At 33.2% G+C, this 26,808-nt stretch overlaps 2 long non-coding RNA genes across 2 annotated transcripts in view; both read left to right on the plus strand.

Moving 5' to 3' along the window:
- The first annotated feature begins 1,051 nt into the window (after nucleotides 1-1,051).
- On the plus strand, nucleotides 1,052-3,067 carry LOC142324417 (uncharacterized). Its single transcript, XR_012756279.1, has 2 exons — nucleotides 1,052-1,336; nucleotides 2,871-3,067. It is a non-coding gene; the product is annotated as an uncharacterized LOC142324417 (long non-coding RNA).
- Nucleotides 3,068-3,937: 870 nt separating this feature from the next.
- Nucleotides 3,938-26,808, plus strand: part of LOC142324418 (uncharacterized) — a 31,035-nt gene continuing 8,164 nt past the window's right edge. The window contains exons 1-2 of the long non-coding RNA XR_012756280.1: nucleotides 3,938-4,095; nucleotides 20,221-20,311. This is a non-coding gene — a long non-coding RNA (uncharacterized LOC142324418). The remainder of the gene's footprint in view (nucleotides 4,096-20,220; nucleotides 20,312-26,808) is intronic.

Consider the following 26,808-nt stretch of genomic DNA (forward strand, 5'->3'; position numbering starts at 1 on the left):
ATATATATACCTTTTTGTATATTTTATTAAAAAAAAAACTAAAATTCTGTAAAATTTTAAAGGTTGAATTGATCAAATGAAAGAAAATGAAATTTTCAATTTTTTTTGTAATGGTGAATTAATTCACCACTGAGAAACTTTTGTGGAAATATGGAATTTTGTATGAAAATGCCATGCCTGACTGGGATTCAAACCCAGGACCCTGGATGAAAGGTCAAGACACTGCTACCACTCTACCATGGAGATTGGCAAATTCTTTTGTGTGAAACATTCAAAAAATTTTTCAACACTACGTGTGCTGTTCATTGATCTTGAGAACAACCCCTCCTGTGTACTACTTTTTTTCTTGTACAGCTTACATGTTAGATATGTGTGTGAAGAATATGTCAATGTGTTAACAATTGAAGAACTTACATTTATAGTGGAGAATGTTGTTAAATCTTGTAATAAACAGTTAAATTTAGTTCAAGAAAAACTCAGAGAGGTTTTACATGAACATTTATTTATTTCTAAAAATTATACCAATCATAAATTTACAAATAAACACAATTTTTATACAGTTCATAATCCTTGAAATTGTAATAAACTATTACTAAACAATTTTGTACTTAGATTATAAAATATTTTATTAAGTCACATGGATTTTACATATAGGTGACACATGACAGATATAAGATTTAATTCATAAATTTTAGAATACTAGCAACGTATCTTGTGCACTAAGAAGTGATTAACCTACTGTTTTGAATGGGAGGCATGTAAACTTTCCAAGATTCCAGTTACTTAGTATTTCAACAATTCTCATAATGTCCAATAATCAGCTAAGAAGTTGTACTATTGTAATTTAAAAATTCACTAAGAAAAAAGAAATAAGTATTAAATAAAATTATTTCCATAGGCAAGTCTAGGTTTTGTCTGTCTAGCTATATTAACTCTTTATTTGTTGAGTAAGATAAACTGCACATTATTCATGAACAACCATATTCTGATTTAACTTGTGTTTAGATAGAAGTTTTAAGGTGATGAACTGTGGACTCTATGTAGTTGAAAACATCATGCCCAATTCTATTACTCAGAGATAATATGACTGTTCATTTGAAAACTTGTTATAAATGAAATATTGAATGTTTAAAGAGAATTCACTTATATAACTTCCTGACAGGTAACCTTGTGACTTATGTTCTGAGAAGCTGTATATAAAGAATACAAAAAAATATATAAAATAGCCATCTCCACTTAAACTGCCAACACTTAACAACTTGTGTACATAACATGGCTGTAAGAGTTGAATTATGCCTAGAACAAAGTGACAACACCTGCTGCATTTAACATAAAGGTAAATTTCATTTCAATAGTAATTTTCAAAAAAAGGTTCTATGATGTATTATTGTAATAATCTGCACCCCTTGCAACCTGATTATTCCGCAGCAAAAAAAAAGTAGCCTCTTAAAAGTAGAATGATGTGAAGTAAGATAGAATACTAACAACTAAAGTGTAATTTAATAAAATTGTTTACATAAATTTTCAAAACTCTTACTAATTTTTATTGTCTACTACTGATAATGACCATAGCAAGGAAAACTTATTAAAATTTTAAAAATACATCTTGCTCTTTATATTGAAAAATAAATCATATTACAAGTAATGATATCATTAACATGTAGTATTTTGAAAATAAAAGTAATTAAATTAGAAACAACAATATATAGTATTGAAAAACAAACAAACAAAAATTTAGTGGTCTATTATGAGATAGACCATAGCTAACGTCATCAAATTTATATAAAATTTAATTTGCCAAACTGCTGGTTTTCTATTTTATTTTATTAACTAATGTAAACTACGTGTTTAAAGTATAGCCTGAGTTATTAATGTATATTTATTGGTAAAAACTGGACCTTCAAAATCCTTTCATTACATATATCATTTTAAGCCAAAATTAGGTAAGCAGTAACTTTTTTGTTAGCTTGTTTTAATATCAACTGTACTTTATTTTATGTACCAGAGGATTAGTTATTAAAAACATGAATTCTTTTATACATGCCCCTTAACATAAGATGCAAAGAAATCTAGATTTCAAGTATGTAACATAATTATAGGATTAATTGAAGGTCATAAGTTTGATTTTCAACAAAATATTATGTAGTTTAATAACTGTTTTGGCCTGCTTAAGAGATAAATCTGTATTTAATACCAAGCACTTATAAATACATTTTTTTCTGAAATAAAAGAATACACAAGGATTGTTTTATAAAAACGTATTATTCTATTTCAAGCGATGTGGGCGGAGGCAAACATAGGTTGAGAGTAAGCCGGTAAAAGACACATTTCGAAGCTCTATGCTCGTATATAAATATACGAGCATAGAGCTTGGATTTATATTGTTATAGTACAATGATATTTTCTGATATGTGTAAGAATTTAAGTAAACCATTTTATTTCCAAACAAAGTTTTTATCTTATTCCATTTCAGGTTATGTTGGCTCCAAAGTCAAAACAGTTAACGATTTATTGGTTATGTTCAGTCGAGTTTATCGTAGTGTATAACATATACATCATTATAAAATAAAATAAAAAAATCTTAGTATATTTTTTAATATTGGTCAGTATTTTTCATAGCGACTTTTTAGTTTTTGTAAACATTAAAAACGTCAAGGACAAAAATTTAATTCAAATCCGCCGCTAGAAGTGCTAATTGCTTAAATTATTTACCACACAGTCTGTTAATACGGTTATTTTGTTTACTGTGTTCGTTCGTCGAATGAAAGATCGAGGGAGGTGTGGTTGTCATGTGCCTTTTTGTTCCTTTTTTTGAATTGTATAATCCAAAAAAAATATTTATTCAGTGAATAAATCATGCTTGTTTTCAGAAAAGATTACTGTAAATAGAGTAATCAGTGTTTAAGTGTACTACCACTACCTAAGTATGAACGAAATTTATATATCGAAGTATAGATTAGTTGAAGATTCAAAACCACACTATGTTTATACTGTGGAAGTACTCTCGGACTGTGTTCATCATAAAATAGACAAAAGATATAGCGCTTTTCATTCACTGCACAGAGAAGTAAGCATTTTCAATAATGTTTTTGATTATATTTAGTAAGTGTGTAGTGTTCATAAATAATCTGAAGTAACAATTGTTTTAAAGGCTTCACCCTGTTGCATCAGGGTATTCGTGCATACTAATGGTAATAATCTACATTTTAATAGCCGCATTCGATTAACGCATTTAAAAATGTGATACTTATTACTAACTTGTGTTTCAAACTGGTTAATATTGCTTTTTGATATCTTAACTTAAAATTTGACCTACATCTATTAATTAATGAAATTTGTAATATAAAAATTTTCGTACTGTTACTGTGATTGATCAGTGTCGGAAAATGTTTATAGGCTAATAATCAGGTTGCATCTATACTTCCATTCTTGGGATCTAACTGAACGTTTTGTTTACTCCTTCATGGTGTAACTTTTACTGTTACAATTTTTTTTAATTGCTTACCCTGGCGTTTTGTGTGGTGAGTGAACTAAATATTTTTGATTTTATGTTCTGATAGATTATTTTGTGGCTGTATGTATGCTTATGAAATGTAAATGAGAGGTGTAATACTCTACTTTGTAATTATAAAGGTAAATACGGTCGAGTTCGTTAAATCGGACCGTCGTCGTGATGTTGGGGGGGGGGTTCGAAAAAATAAAATTTCGCTATAACTTTGTTGTTAAGTAAATTATTGAATTCGTTTAAACTTCTTTGACCTTTTTAAGTAATTTTGAAATACTTTTTATAGGTAATAATTATTTTATCAGTTGTAAAAATTCAAGAGAGAGAGAGAGATTAAATCTCTCTTTTATCATGTTTATTTTATATGTGATATTTATTTTTATTTATATTATTGCTCAGTAATGTTTCTTATTTTCTAGGTTTACTCCAGAAGTTACATATATATTCCTTTGTAATGCCATAAGACATGGAAATATGGGAGATTGGAATTATTTGGTGACAGAGGGAAACAATTTCACATTTAGTAAGATAGCTCCAGAAATGATATTTAATCCTCTCTCTTGTTCTAGGGATACTCTTATCCTCTCAAGGTATTCTGTCTTTATTTTTATTTTTGTAAGATTGTCTAGATTTTATTGTTTTATAAGATTTTGAAAATTAAATATGGATATTTAAAATCATTGTAATTTTTTAGGGTGATCCTGGGTATTGGGTAATACAAGGGTTAATCAAATATAAGCCAGCCTTTTGTTTTTAACATTATTATCATAGAATAAAAATATAAAACATATTTATTGCTTTTCTACATAGACTTTATGAAGTTTTACTCATTTTTTCCAATTAATGGAAAGCCTTGCATAAAAAGTATGAGTACGTGATGATCTACTTCATTGTCTCTCTAAAATCCATGTTCCCCCAATGCCTCCATCAGTGGGTCAAACAAAAAAAAAATTAGAGGTGAATGAATCTGGTCTGTACAGAGGATGATTTAAGGTTTCACAGGTTTACAGTTTCACTGTAAATTTAGTCCAGTTTATTCTAAATGCTAATGGCTTTGTGAGATCTGGTGTGAAGAAGAATTACATCTCTGATCAGCTGACAACACCCTTTTTTTCCTGTATATAGCTTTAATTTTATTTAAGAGCTGCAACTGGCAGTAATACACAGCATTTGAAGAGGAGCAACATTCTTGGAGAAAATTGATGAATAATATGTTTTTCCAGTTTCAAAAAACAATTATGAGGCCTTTTCCATCTGACATGTTCTTACCTTTACAGGGTTAGGCTGTTCACTCTTACATCACTCAAAATTTGCCAAGTTTGACTTGGAAGTGTAGTGATAGACCCATGACTCATTTGAAGTAACTATTTGATGCAAAAAATTATTGATATCTAGTCGAAATTGATACAGGAGCTTTTGGCAAATTTCCTGTTGTGCCTGTTTCTTATTTCGGGTCAAAAGTCTTGGAACCCACCTCACAGATTTTGTAGAACCAAAGGTGCTTTGTGATAGTAGAATGGGCATTTCCATGCCTGACAACTGCTTTTGAAGCGATTTCTTTGGCTGTAATGTGCTGATGGTTTTCAGTGAGGTCACCAATTGATCAAAAACATTTAATCGATTTGCTGATCCTGATCTTTTTGAATTTTACTCATATAACCCTGTAATAAGTGCATATAATCATCTTTTGTAGAATATTTTACTGTGATGGAAAAGATATTTGCTTGCACTTAACACAGTTGATGCTTTATTCATAAAGTTAAATATTCGACTTGGAATGGGGACAGTATCATATTCCCAAACTGCACACACAATCTAGTCAACAGTTCAGGTTTGATATTATTAAATCATGAAAACCTTCCAATAATACATTGCACAATCGACAATGGAACCACTTGCTCTGACATGATGCTACTGACATAGAGATGTAAATGATATGTCTCCTCCAGGCAATGAATGGTTCATCTTCTTTAGAATCATGGAAATTGTGCCCTGGCTCCTGCTGTATCTTCTAGTTTGATGGTCGGTGACCAATGTAAAAGCTGAGGGGCTGAACGAAGAAATGTGTATTTTCATATTTTTAATCATCATGGTCACCATAAGGGCAGACACACCCACCTTGTGAATATCCTTGTCACCACACCACCCTGATGGGCTTTACCGGAGGTAGTCTTTTAGACCTTCTAAACTGATAACACAACATAGTCATCAGTTTGGCCTCTGTCAGGATGCCACCAATGCAAATGCTTCTGAAGACATTTCCCTCAGCGTATTTACACAACTTACTATGCTTCTGTATGGCCTCTTCCAAACATGACCATCAACCATAATTTACAACCCTCAACTATCAAATTAACTATTCGTGGAAGTGCAATCTCCGTACCTTCCTCTAACACCAATGGTTTCACACATAAATCCTTCCTATATCTAACTTCAGTTAAAATGTACTTAGATCAAACACCAAAATTACTATCATCATACCAACAAAACAAAATGTTGAGTCACAACAATGAAAATTTTGACCTACAGTTTACTAAAAGTCCACTTGATATTCTTAAAAATCAAGAAGCAGATTCACAAATTTAATAAGCCTATAATAAAAGCATACCCTATCTCTCTCTACTCTGATCTTCTTTCAGGAGTGAGGTCAATGTCTGGAACCTCCCATACCGCAGCTCCATCGCAGAGTTCTCCATACATGTATTCTCATCCTAACAACGAATACTTAATCTAACCAGGACTCAATACCAAATACCTATCTTGGCAAAGTAAGTACTCAGGCAGGTCCCTAGCCATCTGAGTTGCTATTCTACCTATACATCTATAAGCATCAGACCCCATCCTTCATAGGTCTAAGAATCTAATGAAGCCATTAATTATGTTCCATTTCCTTTTGGTTTTCCAGTTAACTTGTAGATCAAAACTACATGATCTTCACAAGCTCTCTAGCTATTTTGTTACATTCAGCTTCATACCTTGGCCAGACATATAAGACATGGTGCACACCATCAGTGACCCTACAGTCTGAACACAAGGCTGAATTAATGAAATGAAATCTGGCTAACCTATCTCAAAAAGCACCATGTCCAGAAAGAAACTGTGCAATATGCCAATTAGGGGAAATCCATCTAACTACCTGTATACTTCTTACATCAGGAAAAATTCCACATGTGTAATGGCCATCAGGTGAATCAGTCCACCTGATCTGCCATAAATAGAAACCATGGTCGTCTATTTCTTTTATGTACCCAGAAGTAAGTTTGCCTACTTTCTTAGCATTATAATGTAATTGGTGCTCGGTCTCAAAGATATCAGTGGGCTTAATTCCAGAAATAACAAGGGTCGTCTCTCGAGAGACAGTTCTATAGGCACTAAAATAACAACAGGAGATGCTGGGCTCTCAGCAAAATATTCCTATAACCATCATCGAATGTACCTCATTCGATGAGCCCAGACAGGTGTAGCATACAGCATTATAGCTTCGCATACACCCTTATATAGAAAATACATGGTTCTGAAATTAAGCCTCCAATTGGGGTGAACTTCTCTTCAAACACCAAAGAAAGCAGACCAAGCCTTTTTGGCAGCATATTGAACAAGCTCCTTGAATCGAAGACTCTTATCAAGGATAACACCTAGATACTTCTGCAGCAGGATATACTTAATTCAATGACCTGATACACAAGGTCTTCATGTAACAGTTAATTGAGCAACATCATTGCTGTTTACTCTGAGCTAAACATCATCTTGTGTTGCAAACCCCAAAACTGGGAGTATTTTGCACGCTTGGGCTGCCCCATTGAGAGCATCTTCCATGCCACAGCCTGGGCAAAAACCATACTGATCATCCGTTAACAACTTTCTAGAATTCAGTCTATCAGTAGTACAAAGATCAGTAGTACAAAGATTGAGAAAGACCTTCTCAAAATCCTTTCCAATAACTGGCAGAAGTGTTAAAGACCTATAAGAGCTGTTCACAATAAGGTCCTTGTCACCATCTTTAAACAATAATTTCTTCCAGGAAACAGGAAAATAGCAGCAAAGAACATCTTATTAAAAATTCTAGTCAATCTACTAACGCAAATTCTACAGAATGGACAAGGAGCTCCACTGTGATTCCATCAAAACCCAGAGCTGGGTTATTATTATTCCTACCAGAACTGCAAATTACCTACAACCAATATTTCACCTGACAACCAATAAGTTTTTGCCAACCAATTAAACCTGTCAGATCACCCTGTAACATGTATGGTTGTTGCAGAAGAATTATATTGAGGGACCGCCTTTCAACAATTTCACCTCACTTGACACGACCAGTGTAAGCATCTTGAGAATCTATCTGCTCAAACCTATGCAACAAATTAAAATACATCTCAACAGTTCTTAAAACTACAAAATAACAAACCTCAAAATAACAACCACAGTCATTACTATCCGAGTGCTTGCAATCCTTGGGCAACCTTCTGTAATTTACACAAGTAATGCTTGTGACCCTTGTCACCACAATGCACACAGAGTGAAGCATGTTGTCAGAATTTAGCCCTTTGACCAAATATACAACACTTAAAACATCTCTGAACATCAATGTACTCCTTGATTGTACAAAAAGAGAAATTCACAAACAACCTATGCTCAGCAACAAACTTGTTAAACAGACTAGGCCCAACTTTGAATACACCATGATACGTTTGGACATTATGTCTACCAGTTTTGAACAAAAACCTACACTCAAACTTGAAGGTCACTCATTCAAGTCTGTTTTGCTTCCATATGAGAAACATAACCTCCTCCTCGGACAAGACATTTAATTCTGGCACTGTATGTTATTGGATATAATTAATATATATACATACAGACTGCCATATTTAAAACCAGCTCAAAATTGATATATAAAACCTGCAAAAATGTTAGTGGATGTTTAATTGAGCATATAAGTGTGTGTATATGCAATTCTTTATGTATATTTAGTTATATCTAAACATCAGGTACAATGATTCAATCAATTTTCTTGAAGCAATACAAAAAGACTACATTATATCAACTATAATAATAATTTCCATCAATTGTTCTTAATTTAAAAATATAATTTCATATATGTATATTTTCTTACCTTAAAAAGATAATTTCCTATATATATATATATATATTCTTAACTAAATATTTGAAAATTTCTACATCAGTAATTAAGAAAGAACCGAAAAATATAAAACTTCTGTATTAAAAACTATAGTGAATGTAAAATCTAAAGTCCGGTCCTCCCTACAAGCTCCCTCTACTTGCCTCCTATAACTCACCATGTGGAACATGTGCTACTACTGATTGCCACAAAAGTAAGACCTCCAAAATGATAGACTTGTATATATTATTAATTTTATTTTTTTATTATTGTTTATTCTACTATATTCATTTATTTTTTCTATTATTTATTTATTTAAATTTGTCATTTAATTATTTATTTCATTTGTTATTTACTTATTCTACTGTATTTATTTATTTGAGCTGCTATTTATAGATTATTTTGTATGAAATCATTACATGTTTTACGTTTATAAAATATAGTACAAATTAATGTTTTAATTAAATTAATTTTACGTTTATTATAGTTCGAAATTAATATTTCTGTGGTGTGCATAAATTATTTATTTATTTATATATTTTTTTGTATAATTTAATATTTTTATTTTGCATTTTGTAGGCCTACAATTAGTTATTGGTGCAAACGGTGCTATTTAGAAATAATTTTCGTAAAACTACACCACGTCAAAGAAAATAACATTATAATCTATAATAAATAAACAACTCATTTCATATATGTTTGTATTCAGTCATCATTATTGCTTATTTATAGCAAAAACATATTTTAAAGTTCTTTTTTTTGTCATCTTTTGTTTCCTCCCTTCCAGAGCCAGACCCGCAATTAAGCATAAACTCAGTTCCGGGGGGAGGGGTGCCCTCACCTTAAAACTACCTCGGAAAGACACAAGGCCCTGCCCAGGCAGCCAGGACTTGGTTTTTTTGATTGTCATGCCTCAAGTAGAGGAATCTTTCCCCCATGCCATAGGGCCAAGGACTCCCATCGGGATTGCGGTTTTGATGCCTTGCCTCTATTTGGGATTCCCCACCAGGACTACGGTCTAATTTTTACCCCTCAAGGGAGTCGCCGCCCAATATCATCGTAGGTAGGACCACCCCCGGCAGTGAGGCTTTCCCTCAAAGAAACCACGACGTTCCTATGAAGTAATATTCCCATCAAATAATAGTTTGTCTGCCAGAATGAGGGGCAGTGCCAATGTGACCACCTGTGTGTAAGCCGGCTGCATTGATAAGAATCAATAGTGACCAACTCACCTATTGTTTTGCGAACCTCTCGAATAAACTCGTCCTGCGACGTGAGGGTATCCACGTCCTTTACCAGGACGTGGATCCTCCTACCACATCTACCAGCTTGGACCATGGTATCACCCACTACCTTTTCGGTGAGATTTCCTTACTCAGTTGATCTGATGCACCACTATCCGCCCAAACCTGGAGGTAAAGATTCTTCCTTTTGCTCTGCTGGACGGAAGGAACCTCAGTTTACACGGGTGAAACCGTCCCCTTCACCAAACTGAGAAGATCTGCGAAGGTCCACCCCTCCGGCTTATCCACAACGGTGGTCGCTTCTTGCCTGTAGGCATCGATGATGGCGCGACGCCTGTATCAAATGTACGAGAAGTTGCTTCCTTGCCCTTCTGCCTACATACTCCACAGGCTGTAGTAAAATTTGCCCAATCTGCCCTTGCAGACCACAAAAGCACACTTTTCGATCCTGTTATCCTCCAACACCCGCAGGATGGATTGCAGATAGAGGCCATCCCATGATCCCCTGCTGATGGAGTCAAAGACCAGAGCGTAATCGGTCTGACAGAGTGCCACCATGCTGCTTCTACCTTCCTCGGAAAGGTCCCGAGTAGTTAGTTGACTGCAAAAGGAAAATCTGAAGGTTTCAATTTACCAGTAGCAACCTAAGCCACGGAGCTTTCTAGTGTACTGTCATATGCTGGGAATGCTCAATTCCAGCTGCCATGTTAACAACCCAGGTGGATCCAACTCCTTTATCCAATCCGTCAGTGTCCTCCATAAGAGTGGAGGATTGAAAGATGGCTTCGGGAGAGTCCCTAAGGACCAGCTACTCAAGGTCAACATCAACAACTCTATCTTCGACCACCTGTCAAAGCTCCTCCAGTGACCAACTTGTGACCCGTCCCAATCCCCCATCTGGAGTTTGAGATGGTGTGACGGAGATGACATAGCACATCTCAGTAGCCTTGTTCTGTATTTGGTCAAACCATTTTTCCCCCTGAGATCCATCTTCTAGTCGGCCCAGAATTTCTTCAAAAGACTGTAACATACAAACACTTCTGTCCATATCCTCGGAGCACCCTTTAATTTCAAGTTTAGTATTCGAGCAAAACACTTCTTCTGTTTCATAACGGTCTGTTCCAAACCTTCCACACACCACTGTTTTGCAGTTTCTTCCTCCTTACGAGAAACATTCATTAACAACTCGTATCTCTCCAAGTTAGAGGCTTCCTCAGCCAAATATAAGGAACTCCAACCAGCCCTGGACTTCCTCCCCTCACAGGCCAGAGGAGAATCTTCCTTGCATACTTAGTTTGCCTCGCCCATCATCCTAGTCATCACCCAACCCTGCGATGAGAGAAGGGAAATTACATCACAGTCTCTGTCCGATGGAACAGATGAGCCAACAACCTTCTTCTGGCACCGAGCCAAAGTCTCTCTTGTTTCTTCACCTTACTTCTGGAAATCAAGCAACTTGCACGTTGAATCTCTAATATAACTACCGCTCTAATGCTGTCATCACCACTACCATCAGACTTAACTTCCTGTATGGCGACCTTTGATGTTCCCCGTCTGCTGGATCTCCGACCTGCAACCGGAGAAAAACCTCTCCTCATCGATCGGAACCTTGTCCCCAGGACCACCTGAATCAGTCACAAGTTTATATAAAACAAACACAAAATATATAACTGAATCGAGAAATAATAACCGTAAAAATAAGTTATTAAACTTACAAAACACAGCATCCGAAAAATTCAGTACAAAAATTATACTAAGTGCGGATGTAAACAACAATCCTGACAGGGAAAAAATTATTCAAAATTTTCGTACTCTGAATCGCTAACATAAAAAATAATTTATAGATTATAAAAGTCGACTTAATAAACTCTAATAAAGCTTAACTCTAACTAATAAAGCTGAATGTAAACAGAGATGGAAATGAAATAATCACAGCTGCTTTCCAGTCAACAAGCCCTGATAACCATAGGCTAAGAAACATTTTTGTAAATAAAAAACACCAAAAATGATTTAAAACAAATAACAACCAACAAATTAACAATGAATACGGCAATTAACACCATGGAACTGAGTAAAAACACTCATAAAAGTGCAAAAAATATGCAAAACTACAAACAGGAAACACAACATAAACAAAACAAACTCAAATGAACTCTAAAAACCCAACAAAAATACAACAGAACGATAGAGAAAATGCAAAAAAATAACTTAATAACGAAAACAAAAACCATAAACAGAAAAACAATGAAAACAAGTACTACTATTTCACTGAATGAAAATTCACCTTGAAAGCTTGAGTGAAAGTCACCTCGAGAGCTTAACAACAACAGTTTAACATACTTGGAAATAAAAACATATACGTTTAAGAAATTAATAAATAAATTATTTCACATATATCTTGAACAAAATGTTAGGGGTAATTAATTTTGTTTATAATAACAAATTACCAGAACATATTTTGTTACTATAATAGTGATGTCATAATTAGATATGGTGCAAGTCATTGCAAATTAATTGATGTGACTTTTGGAATAAACTACTTTCGCTGCTGGTGTGAGGGGAAATGGCTTTGTGATGTTAAGAGCAATGGAGGAGATGCCATAGCATACTACGGACTAGTCATCAGATATTACATATACTATATTTTATTCACTGTAATAAAAAAGGACTATCTAAAAAGAGTTGAATATTTTTTAATTAGTTGAAAATAATGATCAATCAGGGTAGATTTCATCCATATAAAAAAAATTATTTATCATTAATCATTTATTCTTTTTTTCATATAAAAGTGACATAAGAGACTAATCTAGTAATGGGTCTAGTTTATATATAGTTTACAGTTAAGTTACAATCTACACAATTTCAGAGAAAAATAATTTTTTTTCTTAATTAAGGAACTTTGTACCTATTCTCCAATGATTCTTTTATTTCTGGAGTTAAAACACTGTTGTTTGTTTCTTATATTAGAGAAATTCAACACAGAATCATGACAAAAAATATATGCTTCTGTTTAGGTAGAAATTTTCAATCTCCCAAGAAATTGTTTGCAGGTTAGTTTTTCTGGAAAGAACCTTGAAGTTATATCAAGTGTGGAGTTTTTTGTTGTGTACTGGAGTTTCTACAAAGCATTTCTTTTCAGCACCCGCTCCTTTTCCTTATCCTTAATTTTTCCATTTTGTTACTTTGAGTGTATGTATGACCCTATTATGTTCATCCTAATGATATCATGACTTGTAGCAATCTTGGGTACAACAATCCAGGACTCTTGTTTCATCGGTGACTGCATAATAAGTCTAATAATGGCTGAAGTGTCAGTCGGGTGAAGCCAAACCTTCTAATTCCTCTAAAAATTATGATAAGCATAAGATATTGTAAATAAATAGTGCATTGTCAAAGTATAATAGCATTCATGTCATATTTTTTATACTATTCATAACTCTTTTGTTCTCATTATCTCTGTCAAATGCATTATTTTTTAAAATAAACATCATTATTAATTTTATATGATGAAGTCAATTCATTTGCATAACAAATTTGTTTATAATTATTTGGCTTTAATTTTAACAAATACAGCCAGCCATCTTTATTATTATCCGATTTAAAACATGTAATATGTATTTTTATTATTCCTTATTTTTCCCTTGAGATATAATACTGTTTTATATCAGTGTATTTTTTTTAATCTTCTACTAGTATCAAATACATAGCATTTTCCCCCGTTGATGTTATAAACACTGAACAAGTGTTTAAAAAAATTAAGGGTGCAATAAATAAGGTGGAAGTAATATTAGTTGTTAATAAGGTCATACACATGTGAACAAAATTCCCTTTAATGAAAATCAGTATATAAAGGTAGTTATAAAAAAATACATTAAAATAAACCTTAAACGATGTATTTGTAATCCAAACTGCTATTGAATTATCTATTGAATAAGAAATCAACTACCTTAAAGTACTATCATTTTCTCCAACGGTAACTTGTTGAATCATCACGCTTGTCAGATCAAAATAACATTATCATTTTATTACATTTAAAGAACTTTCTTTATATATGTCATAGTAATCCCACATTATTATGTAGTACTCTGTATAGATCATTCATTCTCTGCATAAAATATATTATGAGATTTTTTGAAAATATTCTATTTTGAAAAAAAATGTATAAAACATATGGTTGCTTAGTTTTCCCTTAATTCTTTTTACCTGCCAAAAAATATTCAAACTGCTCATTTTTATAAACTAGGAAACGTAAAGTAATTTAATAAATTCTTCTATTATTTCCTATAAAAAAAAAATAGTGCATGGGTTTGTCTGTTGTGTATGCTCACATTTTTACTTTAGCTGGCCACTGCAGCACGAGAAGCTGCACGCAGCGCACAAACAATTCATTTGTTCAAACAATTTATACTTCTTGATATGAACAATTTATCTAAAATTATATGTGTGTTTTGGGGATAAAAAAAGGAAACGTAGAGCTGTGTTTAAAAAACACAACTCAAGAAATAACTAAAACTGTCTAGGATTTTGTAGCTTTCCATTGAAAAATTTTTGTTGTTGTTAGTATGCTAAATTCATGAGCATTATTTAGTTACAATTGGCAAAATAAGGTGTATTGAAACATAAACTAAATAACATTTTCACAACGGGCCATAGGCCCTTCTTTTCCTAGTGTTAATAGTAAAGAATTGTACTAAGCAATAAAACTAATTCTACTTTTTGGTCAGATCTTATTTAGTACATTGGAAATAACAGACAAAAGCATATAAAATATATCCTTTTTGTGATATCAATCTGTCATAAATATTTTTTTAGGGAAAGTAGCAGAATTTTTATGTATGGATACACTTTTCAAAGGCATATTGTCTACAGGACACCAGCAACTTGAGATACAATTAAAAGGTCATCTCTCCATTTACTACAAAGTGGCGTACAAAATGGTCCGACATTTTTTTTTGTTAAAAAATATTTATTTGAATCGCAGTACAGTGTATACCTGGAGATTATTTTCTGCTTATCACATGTTCAATATAACCACCATCACTTACTTTTACTTCTTCAACATGAACCGCTATGTTGTTAATAACTCTACACATATCCTTGGTTATCCCATAGCATGCCTTAATGTTCAGCACTCACAGTTCCATCACTGTACAAGGATGTTTAGGGAAAATCTTTTCCTTTAGAGATCCACAAAGAAAATAATTACATAAATTCAAATCAGGATTATTCTGTCCACCCCCAAAACAATTAGGAAATCGGTTTTAAATGACACACTAAAAGTTTCAAGCAGATAGGCTAAAATAACATTAGCTGTGTATGTTCTGGTTCCTTTTGCATGAACCACTTGTTTTCTAGTTGAAACTCTTTTGCAAGAACTGAGTAACAAAATTATTATGCAGCATGTTTAGGTAACGTTCACTGTTCACTGTCTGTTCAAAAAAGAATGGTCCTGTTACCAGATGACTTGAGATAGCAGCCCATACTGTAATTCTTGAAGCATGATGCACCTTTTCATGAAACATGTGGATTTTTGAAAATCCAAAAATGCACATTTTGTTTGTTAACCCTGTTTAGGTAAAAATGTGTCTCATCTGAAAACCAAACATTGTTCAACAATACATTTCAGTTCACAGCCCATTCAGTGAATGCCATTTATTGATGTATATTGTCAACCATTAATTTAGGCAACACTGATATTTTGTACGGATACAAATGAAATCGGTTTTTAAAATTCGCTGTACAGATCACCTAGAAATCCCAAGTTGTGCTGCCGCTTTTCTTCTTGATTTGTCCGGGCCCCTTGGCAATGCTGCTCTGACAGCTTCAACATTCTGTGGAGAATGAACATTGGCAGAACATTTGCACTTACTCTCAAACACTGAACCATCACTATTAATTTTTTCATAAAGTCTACGTATTGTTTTAAATGAGGGTGATCACAGATTTTGAAACTGTGCACGAAACGTCTGTGTAAGTACTACACTTTTCATTTCATTAAAAAACAACACGGTCTTTATGCACTATTCAACAATTAGTCTTCGTTTGTCAGCCATCTTGGAACGATACACAAACAGCACACTCGGAAAGAGAAGAGACTAATATATATGAACTGATGCCACTTCTGCCAACATAAAACACATTAATAATTAATTATTAATGTAAACAATTATTGACAAAACAAAGTTAGATCATTTTGTGCGCCACTGTATATAATTAGATATTTTTTAAATAATTCACCATTTTTATTTATATAAAAAATTTTCTCAGGCTGCAAGACCATGGTTAAAGTTTAATTAAAGGAAAAGTAGCTTAAAATTATGTTTGAATACTTAGTTACTGGTATATTTTTTTTCATAGGGTTTAATTAACAACAGTGTCCTAAGATGGTCAACTGGAGTATGTGATTGATTTTAGATTACTAGAAACTATTTTGTTCATTACTTTTATATATTATTTTAAATGGATTGGTGTTTGAGTTCTGTGATGTGAAGATCTTAAAGCACATCTCCTAATTAAAATAAATGCCTTAGTTGCGAAGGAGATATTTAGAAATATAAAACAAAGGTTGTAAGTAGTTGTAAAAATAAAACTTTTTGAGTTGTATAAATTTTTTCTACAAAATACAAATTCATTTTTAGCAAAACAATTTTACGTTTGATTCTATTTTAATAGTTTTACTTTTGTAATAAAATGTTAGTTTAGAATCAGTATGAATATTAATAAACGCTATAAACATTCAGCGATTACAAATTAACATAAAGTATTGTAGATATTTTATGATCAAGCAATATATTCAACATTTATTAAATAATTATTATTTATTTTTTATTATATTTATGTAAATATATCTGTGTTAATGCTTACAAAGAAACGTAGTATGAATAATCGCATAGAAATCTTCCATGTTCAAATTTTCATATATTTTGGTCAATATCAATTGCATTTTGGTGGTCTTAAAATGCTACTATGCATTTCTATATCAGGCTCATTGAAGAAGGCAATTGAATACCACAAAGTAATTCACCTATTGCTGTAGGGAAATGATGAGGCATTACCTTGTTAAACCTTGCAAGGGATGTTTTTATGTTAGAGAAGAACTTTTTCTTAAGTAAATTGTGACTTAAGCCAAATTGCTTACAATCATTATGGTTATGTTACCTAATAAAACTGTATAACTACATAAAAAAATGTACATTGTATTAAATTATTTTTTGATTCGCATAATATAATCTTCTTACAGCAAAATTTTTTACAAGTTAAAAAATTTATTTTGTTTAAGAATTTGTATTTAATATACATTATTATTTAATTTAAGAAATTTCCTTGAAATGAAGTTTAGTTTGAGTCAACACCTTACTGGAAATCAAATTGATATTCAGAATCTTCATTAAAGAATGGTGGTTTTAAACGTGTATTAAATGAAAACAAAAATGTTACAGTTGATGTTGTTTACTTATCAAATTTGTCATCTCAAACAGTTTTTGTTAAATAATTAATAAATTTCAATATGTGCCATTAGTCGCTCGGTAAATCTCCAATTGATACTCGGTTTTCTGCCCACTCCTGAATTAACATATCTTCTGTTACAGTTACAACTGCTTCTTTAATTCTTTCCTTTAAGTGGCATATGTCGTATTTTTCAATTTTTTTTATAAAACTTTGTGAATTGTTATTTTCAAAATATCTAAGTCAAGGCTTTGACGAGAGATAGATATGTTAGACTTCTGATTGCAGATTGTCTAATTTGTTCAACCGTTTCATCTGATACTCGTGGTCTGCCTGTTGATGTTTCCTTGAGAAAGAACCAGTTTCTTCAAACTATTTGAACCAATGTCGTACGTTATTTTTATGCGGTGGCTATTTTTCATTTTAACGTCAAAAGGCATGCTGAACTAAAATTACAGACTTTAATACTGCCCGCCACAAAACACACTTAGCTTTTTTTTGAACAATGTACATAATAATGAACCAAACACGCTTCAGCAGTAATACAAATCTGGTGGTTTGAACTGCTGTTACACAAACTTTTAGGTTAGAGACTATCAGGGCTACCAAAATAACTTTTCAAAATTTCCCTTCTGCTTTGATCCTTTTTTTAACCTCTGGGACTACTGTTAGGTATTTCTTCAGAGGATGAAATGAATGAAATTTTTATAGCATGTGAAAATGCCTTGCCTGACAGGAATTTGAACCCAGAACCTCTCGATGAAAGGTCGAGATGCTACCATTCACACCACAGAAGCCAGCATCTGAATTAGAGAAAGTCCAACTTTCTTTTATGATTTGCCGAGCAACTAATGGTGCCCGATTCAAATTTATTAGTTACGTAAGAAAATTATATGAGATGAGAAATTTGATAAACATCAACTGTAGGTATTGTTGTTTTCATTTAATCAATGTTCAAAACCCCACTATTCTTGTATGAAGATCCTACATTTTAATTAGGAGTTAACAAAATTACCAACAGACATCAGAGCGGTTGGCATGAATCTCTTGTTGAGTGATTACTTTGCGATAAGGCATAGCTGTTACCAGTATCTACTATTAACGACAATTTTTCAAATTAACCTTTGCATTGTGTTCAATTTAATTTGGAACATGAAAGTTTTATAAATATACAAATGAAATATAAACAAAATGATTATTACTTTATTTAAAAATATTTAATACATAATTTTTATATTGTATAAGTTTAAGTCATTCAATTTGTGGATTTTTTGTTTATTTTAATTGAGTAAATTTACACTTTTTTTTTATCAATCTTGCAACTTTGTTTATTGATATATTGAAGCAATCTGAGTTGTGTAATCCTGTTATCAGATTAAAATTGTTGTTCACTTATATTAAATTTGTTGTAAATTATAAAAATACTTGATTATAAATAATTAAGACTCAGTTGATTTTATATACATTTACCAAAAGTTTGCGATGAGCTTTTATACAGGTGATTAAAAACCCTGACTAAATACGTTTTTGCTTTGTTTTTTTTATTTTGAAAATTAATTCGCCATATAACTAGAAAGCTTGTGCTATAGGAATTTCTTTTTCCTTGAGAATGCCAATGCTATTTTGTGGGACATGCATCTCGTATCTTGTTGCATTCAATCTTTTGTTTACGGCAAATGACATATATATATCTGATTATAATTATTTTATTGATTTATTTTTTCAAAGTACAATTTCTTCCTAAGTAACTAGAAATAAAAAAAAATTATCATAACAGTTCCGGTTCCTCTATCGTTTTTTAAAATAAATATTTAAATATCAATCAGGTTTAAGGTAATTCTTGATTACAAATCAATATTCAGCTGTTCTTCATGATTTTCTGGCACCATGACTATGTCACTCATAATATTAGTATAATCATGAGATTATAATCTACAGATTTTAGTTTAACTAAGTTTGCTCACAAAAAATGAATTACAAAACAAATCTCACAGTTGGAAACAGCAATATCATATCTTTCATCAATTGCTCCTTTACCAGCACTAAATAGATTGAAGGAGTGGTTGAACAAGTCATTACATTGTAAATTCTTGATCTGCGAATTCTGTGCTATACAAGTCATGCGAGATACAAGTGATACCATACAAAGTTGATTTCTTTAAATTTATGATGACACTATAAAACCAGTCAATGTGATGAACAGAGTGAAAGGATCAATTTCAGGGCTGAATATCAGCTATAGTTTAGTCAACTTCATGCTGATATGCAATAATTTTTGTGGGAAAGGCATCAGGAAAACCATTAAAATATCCATTTTCCTCAGAAAGCCTAACTATTGATGTTCAGTTTTTATTAAGATTGGCTCAGCGTTTTTTTGGAAATAGATATGTGTCATGTCAGGTTATCTGTTGAGTTGTGACTCCTTCAGAGACATAAATATTAATTATTATTATTGTTAATTAGACTTCTTGAGTCGATTGGAATCCCTTTTCCTCAAATAGATTTCAAGAATATCAATTACATCTTTGAGCATTCTGTTTGATAAAATTCTGGATTTATCTCTTAGACTGAGGCAATAACTTTCTAAATGTCCCCTTAACAGAGTGATATCTGTCTGCGTATGAAACTTATTTCCCAGGCAAATTATTATATTAAAAGCACAACATACTAGACATGGATATCTTGATGAATTAATTTACACCTCTTATAATTTAATTCACACCTCTTATAATTTAATTCACCAAATTTCTTCATAACAAAAAGCATAAAGTTAAATTTTATAATTTTAAGGTGGATTGAATTTTGTGTTAACTAAATATAATTAAACAAAAAATTATACCAATACAACTTATAGACTGTTACTTATTTGTAATTTAATAATAACTAAATTGGTAAGTTTTCTTTTTCAGCAATGTCAGATGGAGGACTTTTATCCCAGACTTTAATCATACATAGAATTGTCATTTTCATCAAATTAGATTGGAGAGGAAACAGTAATCGGTGAGTTTTCAATTAACTTAAAAAAACATTAAAAATTTTATGTAGAAAAGCGGTAACATCAATGTACATTTAAGAATGTCCAGCAACTCTTACAGAGGGGAAGACATGTGTAAGGAAAGATTAGAAGGGCTCTAGCAAAAAGAAAAAAAAGTTTCATAGTTTTTTAAGTTGAGAGAAAACATTTAAAAAATTAGGAAAACTTGGGATTAACTCATCGATTCTTGATTCGATATTATAATATTTAAAGGCTTATGAATGTAATTAAATTCCATTGTATGAATAACAATTTGTCTTTATAATCAATACAATATTAGTATATTTTTTTTTGTCTTCAGTCATTTGACTGGTTTGATGCAGCTCTCCAAGATTCCTTATCTAGTGCTAGTCGTTTCATTTCAGTATACCCTCTACATCCTACATCCCTAACAATTTGTTTTACATATTCCAAACGTGGCCTGCCTACACAATTTTTTCCTTCTACCTGTCCTTCCAATATTAAAGCGACTATTCCAGGATGCCTTAGTATGTGGCCTATAAGTCTGTCTCTTCTTTTAACTATATTTTTCCAAATGCTTCTTTCTTCATCTATTTGCCGCAATACCTCTTCATTTGTCACTTTATCCACCCATCTGATTTTTAACATTCTCCTATAGCACTGCATTTCAAAAGCTTCTAATCTTTTCTTCTTAGATACTCCAATCGTCCAAGTTTCACTTCCATATAAAGCGACACTCCAAACATACACTTTCAAAAATCTTTTCCTGACATTTAAATTAATTTTTGATGTAAACAAATTATATTTCTTACTGAAGGCTCGTTTAGCTTGTGCTATTCGGCATTTTATATCGCTCTTGCTTCGTCCATCTTTAGTAATTCTACTTCCCAAATAAAATTCTTCTACCTCCATAATCTTTTCTCCTCCTATTTTCACATTCAGTGGTCCATCTTTGTTATTTCTACTACATTTCATTACTTTTGTTTTGTTCTTGTTTATTTTCATGCGGTCGTTCTTGCGTAGGACTTCATCTATGCCGTTCATTGTTTCTTCTAAATCCTTTTTACTCTCTGCTAGAATTACTATATCATCAGCAAATTGTAGCATCTTTATCATTTCACCTTGTACTGTTACTCCGAATCTAAATTGTTCTTTAACATCATTAACTGCTAGTTCCATGTAAAGATTAAAAAGTAACTGAGATAGGGAACATTCTTGTCAGACTCCCTTTCTTATTACGGCTTCTTTCTTATGTTCTTCAACTGTTACTGTTGCTGTTTGGTTCCTGTACATGTTAGCAATTGTTCTTCTATCTCTGTATTTGAACGCTAATTTTTTTAAAATGCTGAACATTTTATTCCAGTACGTTATCGAATGCCTTTTCTACGTCTATAAACGCCAAGTATGTTGGTTTGTTTTTCTTTAATCTTCCTTCTACTATTAATCCGAGGCCTAAAATTGCTTCCCTTGTCCATATACTTTTCCTGAAACCAAATTGGTCTTCTCCTAACACTTCTTCCACTCTCCTCTCAATTCTTCAGTATAGAATTCTAGTTAAGATTTTTGATGCATGACTAGTTAAACTAATTGTTCTGTATTCTTCACATTTATCTGCCCCTGCTTTCTTTGGTATCATTACTATAACACTATTTTTGAAGTCTGACGGAAATTCCCCTTTTTCATAAATATTACACACCAGTTTGTATAATCTATCAATCGCTTCCTCAACTGCACTGCGCAGTAATTCTACAGCTATTCCATCTATTGCAGGAGCCTTTCTGCCATTTAAATCTTTTAATGCTCTCTTAAATTCAGATCTCAGTATTGTTTCTGCCATTTCATCCTCCTCAACTTCCTCTTCTTCCTCTATAACACCATTTTCTAATTCATTTCCTCCGTATAACTCTTCAATATATTCCACCCATCTATCGACTTTACCTTTCGTAAACATTCTCCCATTCTTCTTCTACCTTATCTTTTTTACTCAGACCTCTTGCGATGTCCTCCTCAAAAATCTTCTTTACCTCCTCTTCCTCAAGCTTCTCTAAATTCCACCAATTCATCTGACAATATTGTAATGAAGCGATTAATTTGGATAACATCTAAAGTTCCAGGATGTCTTTCAAATTACTTCATATAAGAGATGAAGCATATTGTGGCAGGTTTTAATGTATCTACCAAAAAGAGAAACGATCTGTTTAATTTTCATGAGAAAGTTTTTTATGTTTTTTGGGGTAAGAGTGACATCTCCACTTTCACTGTTGGGAAATTATATTTATAACCACCGATATTCTTTTGCAGAATTTACAAAATCTGCTAGAGTATTATAATATTCAAATCATACAAACATCACTTATATATATATATTTTTTTTTTGAATAAGTGTTAAGAGAATAAAGCTCACAGTGATGAAAACCCTTTAAATCATTAATTCACTTTCAGGTGTGATTTTTAATTGCAACTTACTTGTAAATTATGGTAGTAAATAATTTACTTTGTTATCCACTAAACATTTGTGTACCTGCACTTACATGTAGTTTCTGTGTTAACTTAAAATTATATTTTAATAAATGATGTCATTTTGTGATAATAAAATTCATAACGGTTAAACTAAAAAATATAATTCAATAGTACATATGACATGAAAAGATAATCATTGAAAATTAACATAATCATGGCAGTTTATTTATCGACTAGTAAAGAAAAATTGTATTTTAAATCTAACTTTTGGCATCCGCGGGTTGTGATGGACAATCGTTCAATTAGGTATGTCACCCTTCAGAAATATCTGGGTGTTATCCTTGATGAGAGGCTTCTCTTCAAGGAGCACCTTCAGTATGTGGCGAAGAAGGCAGTTGATGCTTTCTTCGGCGTTTGTAGAGGGGTCCATCCCGATTGGGGGTTGAATTTCCGTACCATGCGGATTCTTTACAAAGGTGTTTGCGAGGCCATTATGTTGTACGCTGCCCCCGTCTGGGCTCATCGTTTGCGGTACCAATGTTATAGGGACATTCTATTACGAGCCCAGCGTCTTCTTTTGTTAGCGGTTGTCGGTGGTTACAGGGCTGTCTCGCGAGAGGCAGTAACTGTGATCGCGGGCATCAAACCTGTAGATATTTCGGCCACTGAACGTAGCCAGCGGTATGTTGCAAAGAAGGGAGACCTTCTTACTGCTGGGCGTATGCGTGAGGTTGAAGACCAAGGTTTCGACTCTTGGCAAGATAGGTGGAATACTTCTTTGACAGCTCGTTATACGCATGGTATATTCCCCAATGTTAGAGAGTTGCGAGCGGTTAGCTGGGTATCCCCCAATCGGCACAAGACACAGTTCCTCTCCGGACATGGTGCCTTTAGGGATAAATTGGCTAGGTTCAGGTTGGTTGATTCCGGCTTCTGTCCGGACTGTAGGGTCGATGACACCGTGGACCATGTCCTACACATATGTCCCCGGTACGAAGCTGAGCGTACCAGAGTTACTAGGGAACTCGAGAGAGTAAACTCTGTTTTGGATGTACGAGTCAACTGGAGGACTCGTAGAGAGTGGACTATAGTTGCTGGCTTCCTTCGCTTCCTCGCCCTGAGCAGGACCGCCGAAGGGATCTAGTAGGTGATAGGAACCTGGGTGGCTAGGGACCGCCTGGGCAGTTGACTGGCCGAAGGTAGGCGCTTAAGGCAGCGTGCCTCGGTTAGAATAATTGGGGTTATTCTGTTGGAGTAAAGCTGTCGACGGAGTTGCGGCCGCTGCCAACGGGCATGGTTATCCTTGTCCCGGGGGGTGCGGTCGCGCTTCGACGGAGGCATTTTGTGAGCTAACGATACTGTCGGCGGGGCGTCTCTGGGTGCCGCTTCGGTGGCATGCAGCGGTGGTTACGAAAGATGGTGAATGTCACGCGGGACTCCGCGATGGAGCTGTGTGGGAGTAGGTGTTACTTCTCCTCTCCCGGGCAGACCGGAGCGGAGTTATTACTCATTTCGAGTAATAAGCGTGGTTCTTAAGGGAACAAGGTCTAAATTTCGCTGTGTTAAACTTTAGTGGGAAAGTTTTGTTATAGTGGTAGTTTGCTCGGACCTGAGACATTCGATAATTGGCTCAATAAAGTTAGTGCTAGGCGCGGGGTCTTCATTCCGCGGTTAGGCTTCTAGCTTAGTTCCTGAGGGCGACGTGGTAGCTGCAGGTGTCCGTTGTCTTCATTCTGAAGGCATAAACACGAAAAACTATCTCGGGGTGAACTTTACCGATGCAGATGTCCCTCGGGGCACTTGCATCAGCAGGATCTCTGCGGGGCCTGAACTGAAAGCTGTGGTGCGCAATCAGTTTGAGGGCGAGAAGATGTCCTCCGTTAAAGCCACTACTGGATAGGAACGGTGGGGGGGGGGGGTGGTGTAGCGACCGGACACGCTAGGAGGTGGGAAGTCGGAGGTCTGTTCACCTCTCCCTAGTGGACCAGACCGCAGTCCATAATTTAACCTAAGTGTGTGGCCTGAACTAAGTTGAGTTCACCAAGGGAAACGGGACTAAATATTCGTTGTTGTAATCAACATTTTTGGTGGTATGTTGTGTTTTTTGCCTCGAATTACGAGACATTCACGAAATTGGCTCATTATAAGTAGAACTAGGCGCGGGGTTCGCACTTCCGCGAGCTCGGTTAGTTAGTTCAGAGGAATACAATGTAGGACATTCAAGATGTCAGGATGAGGCCTACAGGCAATAAGCTGAGTTATTAAATACCGATGCAAATGTCTATCGACTAATTTCTGCCGAGGCATTTACATCAGTGGCATCCCAATGAGGCCAGGCTTATTGCTATGAGATGTAAAAGTCAGAGCGCAATAGACAACTCACGTAAACCCCAAACAGGGCACTGAACCGAAGGGGGGACGGTGGGTGGCGACCGGAATGTCACTAGGCGGGTGTCTTCCCTTACGGGGTTTGGATGGTGCCCTTTGTATATATATAAACTGTTCTTATGCCATCAGAAAGAGGATAATTTCAGTGCAGCGGTATCATTTACAAATCATAAAAAAAATAGTCAAATATCTGCTTTTATTGATATATACAAATAAAATTATGGTGGTGTTTTAAAATTCAGTTTCTAGTAGCTGAAAATTTTATTTTAAAGCTAAACAACTATCAATATGATATATTAAGCGGAAATTTGTAATATTTATATGAAATCTTTCCATTAAAAAATAAAAGTAAAAAATAACGATGAGTACTCAGACGGACGGAGAAGTACTACAAAAACAAACTAAATTTAACAACACAAATAGGTTTTTACAATGTATATAGGTTTTTACAATGTATTTGCTTAGGTTTTATAATGATATCAAAGCTTCACAAATTATACATAATCAAAACCCAGACACAGATCCTGGAGATTTGAAAAACTTATTCTTTGATGATAATCTTTAAGCACTATCATTAAAGGTTTTTTATTTAATACAGTGCTATTTCCCATTAACATGGAATCATTTGGTATTTGAAATTAAAAATAAAAAAAATTAGACAATATTATTTCTTACTACATACAAGTGCAACAGCACTTGTATTATACTTTACAATTATAGCTACTTTAAATGTGAAAATAGAAATAATATTTTAAGTGATAAAAAACCATTAAATTTAAATACATGAACATTGGTGATGGCTACAGACTAAACAGAGAAATGATCATTAAATTTTGAATATAAAAGAAAACGTGAATATTAAATAGATCTAGTGAATCTGAACTCACAACTTTTATTATAGAAAAAATACAAATTATTACAGTGAAGGTACATATGAAAAAACTACATGTGCATTTTATGTAACGATAAAATTAATGTACGATAAGCAAACAAATACCTATTATTGTGTTCACAGTTTTTAAATTAAAATTAAATGTCTATCAGAACTGTACAATGTTTTTTTTTTTAAACAAATCAATTTAGCGATAATTATTCATTTTAGATCTTTCACCGGCAACTACTTCAGTAGTAGTAATATTTGGAAACCTTTTTGCGGGTTAAGTTCTTTAACTATGTCCACCTTATAAATATTTAAAATTTTAACTTTATAGTAAGTCAGAATTGATGCGAGACAAAGAGTTGAAAAAAATTATAGGACCTATTCAAGCTCCACAAACCAAATGATCAATGTAGGAAACAAAATGATTATCTAATTATATTAAGTGATGGGATCATATTTATTTTTTTAATATTTTACCAATCTACAATTTTAATTAGAATAAATTAATACAATAAGAAATTTATAAAAATGATTTGAGGTAATTTTCTTTTAAAATTATACCCATTTTAATTACATATATTTTTCTCTAAAACTTAAGATAGTACGTAAATGGTTAATGTATAAAATATAATAATTTTTATATTTGTAGGACAGGATTCAATTATTAAAGTGAAAAAATTATGCTTTTTCTTAATTTTTACAATTATAATTTGATGTTATTATTTATCTATTGATATATTAGGTGCAGTTAAACAACCAGGAAACATGTTATTC

Source organism: Lycorma delicatula, chromosome 5 (genome assembly GCF_047948215.1).
Source record: "Lycorma delicatula isolate Av1 chromosome 5, ASM4794821v1, whole genome shotgun sequence".
NCBI lineage: Eukaryota > Metazoa > Arthropoda > Insecta > Hemiptera > Fulgoridae > Lycorma > Lycorma delicatula.